The sequence below is a fragment of the Pseudopodoces humilis genome, chromosome 1, assembly GCF_049639895.1.
Source record: "Pseudopodoces humilis isolate 2021_Gansu_Grassland_sample_001 chromosome 1, ASM4963989v1, whole genome shotgun sequence".
In the NCBI taxonomy this organism is placed as follows: Eukaryota; Metazoa; Chordata; class Aves; order Passeriformes; family Paridae; genus Pseudopodoces; species Pseudopodoces humilis.
In genome coordinates this window covers 51,971,519-51,979,142 of record NC_142200.1, presented here as the reverse complement: position 1 = coordinate 51,979,142, position 7,624 = coordinate 51,971,519, and the positions used below count along the sequence as shown (strand labels likewise).

Sequence of the window (7,624 nt, the reverse complement as noted above, 5' to 3'; positions counted from 1 at the left end):
TCCCCCCCCCAGGAGCGCCCGCCGAGGAGGATGCCCTGGGCGCACACACCGCCCGGCGCTGTCACTGCGCGCCCCGGCAGCGCCCCGCCCAGCGCAGCGGGGCGGAGAGAGGCGGCCGCCGCGGTCAGTGGGGAAGGCGGGCTGGCTGCTGGGCGCTGACTTTAGGTGAGCCTGGGGGCGGAGGAGGGCCGGGAGAGGCGGGGGTACCGCGGAGAGCAGCGCCGGGGCCGCGCCGAGAGGGCGGGATGCGGAGGGCAGGATGCGGGATGCGGAGGGCAGGATGCGGAGGGCAGGGTGCGGGATGCGGAGGGCAGGATGCGGAGGGCAGGGTGCGGGATGCGGAGGGCAGGATGCAGAGGGCAGGGTGCGGGATGCGGAGGGCAGGATGCGCCGCCATGGCCGGGGCCGTGGCCCAGCCGCCCCTCACGACATGGCGCCGGGACCGCCAGGCTGGGGCTGGGGCTGGGGCTGGGGCTGGGGCTGGGGCTGGGGCTGGGGCTGGGGCTGGGGCGCTCCTGTTTTCCCCGGGATGAGGAGGAACAGGCGCGCTCCCAGGCCGAGCGGCCCCCAGGGGCTCCGCTGCCCCCGTGTCCCCAGGGCCATCTCGCCGAACGGGGGCCCGCCTGTGGACCTTGCCGGGGCTTCGGGGGGAAGCTGGTGGCTGGCATCGGCCATCTCGGGAATGAAAGGGGAAAAGCGGCCTCGGCAGTGGAAGGGCAAGTTCAGGTTTTAAAGTTCAGCAGCTTGTTAGTGCTTGGGAGCTCAAGTGTGTGGTAGGAAATACATAGCCCTTTTTGTTTTTCCCTTGTCTTCGTGTGTCATTTTGGGTTTGTTAAGGATGAGAAGAAGAGAATTCAGAACCCACTCTTCCAGAATCCGTATAAGCCAAATTGCCATGCCGGCAGAGCTGAGGGATTCTGGTTCCGCCTCTTAGAAGGAGGGCAGCCCAGGATGAATGCGTGCTTATGCAATAGAGCAGCCAGACTGTTGTGCTTAAAACACCGAGTGAGTGTTGGGAACACACACTTTATCTGTCAGAGTGAGGTTTTTCCAAATGACTTGTTCTGATGCACACTTGGCATTGAATGGGAAAAAAGAGAGCCCAGGGACCGAGTCCATCAGCTTAGCTTTTTGAAAGAGGCATTAGGTACATAGAGTGTATGAAATTTGTTATTGTCTTTCAGCACCTGCTTTGTGGTTGAGAGTTTCATTTTCAGGGCTAGACTAGAGATGCTTTATTGGCAAACACATTTGCATGAAGGAAATTGCATAACACCACCACTTACTCTCTTTAAGTACAAAATTAATTAATTTCCTAGAGACTAGGCTAAATTAAATTGACTTAATGTAACGGACCCTAAATCTAGATCTATTTTCTTTTCTTGTTTATCTTATAGGACCCAGATGACTTTGGGATGAGAGGGACACTGTTGCCACAGGCAGTTCACAAAAAGAATAAACACTTTTTAAAATTAAACACTTGGACCTTTTCCTTCTAAAGCAAGGGACTGAACTTCATGGATTGTAGCACAAGAATTCAACTTCATTCTTTAAATTTCTAAGCTGCACTCTGGCAGTGGATGCCACAAAGACAGCAAGGCTGTCAGTCTACTTAGTGAAATATTTTTTAGTCCCCATTTTGAATCAGAAAAAAAATAATAACATACTCTGAGAAGGTGAATTGACTGCTACACAAAGTGTAAAAGTTTGGTTGAAGTATGAAATGATGAATTTTTTTAATAAATCCTCACCAAATGCTTGCTAATCTTTCTGCTGACTGGTTGCTCTAAGTAAATTGTTTCCTCCAAATGCATATCTGCTTCGTTCTTATGTTAGGTTAGTTTTGTACTCCTACAAACATGGAGTATAATTTGAACAAGTATAGAACAGAACTGGTCTGGATTCTTCCTTAATCTGAGTTTCCTCTAGGTTTTGGAAATTTGTGCTTTTTATTGCTGCCATAGCATGAGGCATTTCCAGGACCTTCCCTAGAGAGTTTTTGTGCAGGGCCAGATGGGTAAATATATTTCCTGATGAGATTTGTGGACTGCTGAGATGTAGACAGCTTTAACTTTGGTGAAAGTGTACAGTTAATCATGGCTTTGCATTCTAAGAAGCATCTCAGACCATGACGGAAGTGTTTTCTGTATTTTTCCTTGAACTACAAAATTTTAGTTGCTGAATTTACCAACAATAAAAATTCTATACCTATTGCTGAAACAGGCTAGATCCTATTCTGATGTAATGCAGATGTTTTCTTCCCGTATGCCTCAGTGCCTGGAGATTTGCTGTTATTAGGCTGCCACAGGGGCATTTGGAAGGCTGTTTAAGGCATGTTTTGAAAGCAGGCAGTGTGAATTACAATGCAGTAAGCAGGATGCACAAGTATCCCCACTGAAGGTATCTACAGAAAGTTACACACACCATCACAGAGAAGTAATGTTGCAAAGAGGGGGAAGTGCTCTCCTCAATATTTTTCTCAGCAGGAGGATGTCCTCTTTCCAAGTGATGTCTGGAAAATAAGTATTTGGAGAGTAGAATTTCCCCAACCTTCTGTTCATTCTGGTGGTAGAATAGTGATAATAGAGTCACCAGAGGCTGAACTTTTGAGGCTAAAATACCTGAATGAGCCCTCTTTTTTTACAGATTCACTGCAGCTATGTGGCTTTTGCAGGTAGATTTAAAACAGAACTAGAAGGCCAGCAAAGAATACTTCTTAGAAAATCAGTGACCACAGCTAGTATTTATTATATATATATATATATATTATATTCATATATATTTTAAGACCTTCCAAAATACTTTGCAAAAAAATATAGCTTCCTGTAAGGCCTTTAAATGGTAATATTTCTCTTTATCATTCTCCTAGTCCATGATAACTGCTTATTTAATACTTTTCTGAAATTTTTTTCAAACCTTCCTTAGCCTAGACCTGCCCAGGCAGTGTGAACTTCCTCATGTGACCTGCTGGCTGATTTTGAATATCCATTCACCTCCGAGCTGGTTGAGGCTGCTCTCTGCCTTGCTGGATCAGACTCTTGGCTCATCTTTCCAAACTGCCAAGGTCTTTCATAACCTCTGATCTTTCATAACCCCAAACGCTAGCCAGTTCCTCTCACATGCCTTTCGTAACCTACACACACGCCACGTGTTTAATCTCGTCCACTTGGAATAGGCCCACCCTGATGAACCTGAAATACAAGTGTTTCTTGGGAGCTTTGTCTGCCTCAATCCTCCTGAGCCCGAGCCAGATATGCGAGGATGTCAGACTTCCTTCCCTGAAACAATGAATGCTCAGAGGAGGGGAAAACCTGTTCTCTCTGACCTCAGAGGAGAAAAGGGAGCCAAGTCATGGATTTCCTTCTCTCCTGGGGTGTGAAGCCCTAATTGACTAAGGTGTGGTTCAGCTGGGGGTGGCAGTCTCCTTCCCTTCCGGAACTAAGCCGCTGCACAGCGTCCATGGCGCGGCCGCACAGGGGTCCCCACTGCGGCCTGCTCGGAGCAAAAGCCAGGGTCACTCACTGGGGAAGCTGCTGCAGCTGGAATTGGTTTAATTCTGCCTCAGCAGACAGCTTGCCATTCTCTACTCTGACAGTAACCGCAGGCTGCAGTGATGCAATAAAATAGGTGCAGTTTTGCAAAGAGAGGGGGACCTCTCTGTAGCTACCAGCTGTGGATGTGGAATCCTCAGATGCCTTCCAGTGTGGATCTTTGTCACTTCATGGGTTTGATGGATGATCTTCTAATGAAATAAAATGGGAGGACAAGTGTATAACAGCTTTAATAAAAACACAGGGGCAAGAAAAAAAAAGTAAGAAATCTTTTGCAATTATTAGCCTGAGTGTGAAAGAGCCTCAGTGTGACAGCCAGAGGCTTGCTGCACTATTATTAAAGTGCACTTCAGTGGGAATCCATGCAGATGGCTTTTTTACCCAGCATAGGATTATATTGGATTAGTCATATAAAATTGTTGTTTACCATCTCTAGTCCCTTTCCCCAGAGCTTTTATCAGGAATCTCACAAAGCAGTTTGAGCCTGCCTTTCAGAGGTAGCCCAGATGAGCAGCTTTTTGCTTGTGTAAACTGCTACAATGTTGTAGTTTAATGTAATCCTCATGTTGCAATGGGAGATTTTATACCCGATAAAAGAGGCTGTTTGGCCCAGATTTTCCTTTTGCCTACAAGAAGAGAAGTTAGATCGTAAGGAGATGTTCTTTCTTATTGCTGGACTTCCCAGAAGAGCTGTGCTGATCCCATTTTTGCTCCATCAGAGACTATCAGGCACTGGCACCATTTTTCATAATTCTTGCTAATCAGTCATTTATGGCATAATGCTTGATTAGTGCACTGTTCTGAGTGGTGTATGAGATATTTTTTGTGTTCCCTTTCTATCATGGAAAGCCTCTGACCATCTTTCTTCTCTATGTCCAGAAGGCTCAGGAATCACTGCTTAGACACAGTCCACATTTCCCTCCTACCACACAAACTGTTTTAAACATGCAGTGCAAGGCTCTCCCTTTAGATCTACCCTGGGGGTTGGTTATAACAAGGAAATTTTTTTTCACTTCAAGATCCGACAGACAGCTCTGGTAAAATGGTGTCTTTAATTTTTTTCTGGAGTTTTCAGACTGGCTCTGTCATCCTGGGAGATTTTCCCTTCCAGGAGATATGGCTGCAAGAACTTTTCTGAGGTGTGAGTGCCTTTGATTCTACAGTGAGAGATGTTTATCTTCTCTGTTGGGGGTTCTATTACAAGGTAATACAGTTCCAAGCTGTTACTCTTTTCCCTAGACCACATCTGTGGATGTAAAATAAATGGTATTTTCTCCTGGCCTTGAAGGGAGAAGCAGCAGACTGCCACACACATGCCAGTATTGGTTTTTGATCCACTGAAAACACTGAACATTATCCACTGAAAACAGCCTAGTGTTATGACTTGATGTTTCTGTCACTGAAGGGGAATACAGAACTTCTGTCAGTGTGCTGTGACAGGGATGCTTGTAGCCTAATTTGGTTTAATAAATATTGCCTCTGGTTTTATCAGCTTTAAGATTAAATTGACTTTCTTATATATTATGAGAAAGTATTTTTTTGTTTCCAGTTTTGCAAATGGTCACCTTTAATCCAATCATGTCTTGGTGCTTTTCCTCTTGATATTCAAGAAATGTCCATAAACTGATGTCTGAACTTTTGCTTTTAGCCAAAGTGGTTGTGCTGAGGCTTGGGAGAGCCAGACTGCTTCTCCCTGTTTCAGGGAAGGTTCCTGATCACAAATGGGATTATTACTCTGTCACCAAAGATCTAAACAAGATGGGGAAAGGGCCTTTTTTCCGTGTTGGCCATTTTGTTCAAGGTTTTTCCATGATTTTTCAACTGGCATTTGTCTGTGAGACTGGCAGCCCCAATTGTGCCACAGGACATACCAGGCAGAAAAATCACATAAGTCTTGCCATCTTCCAGCCTGAAAGGGACTCAGGAAGAAGTCACTGCTGACACAGTGGGTGGATGGAATAAAAGAGATTCATTTGGGGCAGGTAAAATTTATACATGATTTACAAAAGCATGTAGATTTTCATAGGAAAGTTTTAATGCCTGGAAAATAAGATGAGGATGGTAGCTCTCTCTGGGGGTTGAAAGGACACCTACTGACCTTTAATCCATGTAGAAAAAAAGCTACACTTGGGAGTTATTGTAGGGGGTTGCATCAGGCAATCCCATGCTTATATACTTTCTGACAAATCAATGATTTTGGTGCACATGGAGCTGAAAAAGAGTGAAATGGGTCACATTCTTGCTCTTTGGCAGCAAGTAGGAGGTTCAGCACTGCTGGAATCAATGACATTTTCATTTGTGTGAGCCAGCATGAAATGTGTCTTTGTTCATACCAAACTACATTAAAACTGCAAATGCATTAAAAATGCAAGGAGAAAAGATTGTGTTCAACAAACAAGCTGCATAAGAGTGTAGGGAAATGTTTCTGCTGTCACTGTTTACAGTGGAAAGTATCTTGGTGGCATTTCCTACATTAACTGCCACTGAGAAGTTTTTTTAAAAATAACGTATTGTTAAGATCTTTGGAAAACTAACATCCTTCCTAATCAAGTACACATCAGTCTTTTATCATTTGCATAAACAATGGGGTTTTTTTATACACACATAGGCTAACATTAGCTTTTTGATTTTCAAAATCTGATGTCCAGTGCTACACACCAGCCTTGGGCCAATTTTACAAATTAATGGAGTATCTTTTTATCCATTTGTTAGAATGGACGCACATTTCGAAGTGCAGCCTCTCAAAATCAATGGTGATTTTGAAGATGTTTGATCATAATGTGCATGACTAAACCAACAAGAGCTTCAGCTGTAGCTTTTCCCAAGGGTTTCAAAATACAAGTAGGAGGGTTTTGGTGTCATTTGGATGGATCAATGCTTGTTTGACAAAATCTGCATCTTACACAAACCCTTTACAGGTCTAAGAACCTGGCTGTTGTCTGCTTCCTCTGTTTGTCTTCAATTCCCCTGCCAGGCATGGAAAAGTGGGAAAGAAGGGGACTGCATGGCTTGCTTCCTAGGTCAGAAATCAGGAATTCCTGTTTCCCTTTTAGCTCTACTGGTCTATTTCTATTTTTTGTTTTCTACTGGTAACAGTTTCTGAGTTTGAAAACACTTGGGTCTTAAAATCTCTGCATAGCTGCATTGTCAACTCCTGGGTAAGCAGAAGAGCAGCAGTATGCCCAGAACTGGTTGTTGTATTGCTAGAAGAGCTGGGGAAACTGGGTCTGCAGGTTTCACACATGGGAATCACAGAATGGCTCAGGTTAAAAGAGACCACAGTGGGTCACCTGGTCCAACCCCCCTGCTCAACCAGGGTCATCCCAGAGCACATTGCACAGGACTATGTCCAGATGGTTTGTGAATATCTCCAGCGAGGGAACTCCACAATCTTTTTGGGAAATCTCTTCCAGTGCAGTTACCCACACAGTAAAGTTCTTCCGCACATCCAAGTGCAACTTCCTGTGCATCAGTTTCTGCCTGTTGCCACTTGTCCTATTGCCTGGCACCACTGAGAACATCCCAGACACCCCTGCTTTAAATATTCATGCACATTGAATGGGGTCCCATTTCAATCATCTCGAAGCTGAACAGGCCCAGCTCCCTCAGTCTTTCAAGTGACCCAAGACTCATCATGGGCTTGTCTTCTCTGCTGTTTCTGACCTAAGCTGTCCTCAGAGTGCTGCCTAGTGCTGCCTTTTCCATGCCTGCTCTGGTTTCTGCAGAAACACTGAATTAATCCATGTGGGCTTTTTGTTTTACTTCTACACCCACAATATTTAAAAATCCCTGAACAACCCCAAACCAAAAGCAAACACCTGGGTACCATAGGAATGTTAAGTCCTATTGAGCCCTGCACGTACTTTGCACAGTATTATTCCTTGATATTCAAGTGGTCTTGTCTTGTGTGATATAAAGTGATTATGACTACTGACATTCCCAGTATTGAGGAAATAACTGTTATCCTACTTGTACTGTCTACAGTGAGATACTGGTATGCAGGATACACTGGATTCAGCTGTGTTGATTTCTCTCCACTGCATTCTTACACTTCATCTTCTCCTTGTCACTGG

The 7,624-nt window shown here is 44.8% G+C and overlaps 1 protein-coding gene across 1 annotated transcript in view; it reads left to right on the top strand.

Annotated features, from left to right (window-relative positions):
* Nucleotides 1–143: 143 nt before the first annotated feature.
* MPPE1 (metallophosphoesterase 1) overlaps nt 144–7,624 on the top strand; it is a 30,025-nt gene continuing 22,544 nt past the window's right edge. The window contains exon 1 of the mRNA XM_088057274.1: nt 144–165. The gene's annotated coding sequence lies outside the window, so the exon portion shown is untranslated. The remainder of the gene's footprint in view (nt 166–7,624) is intronic.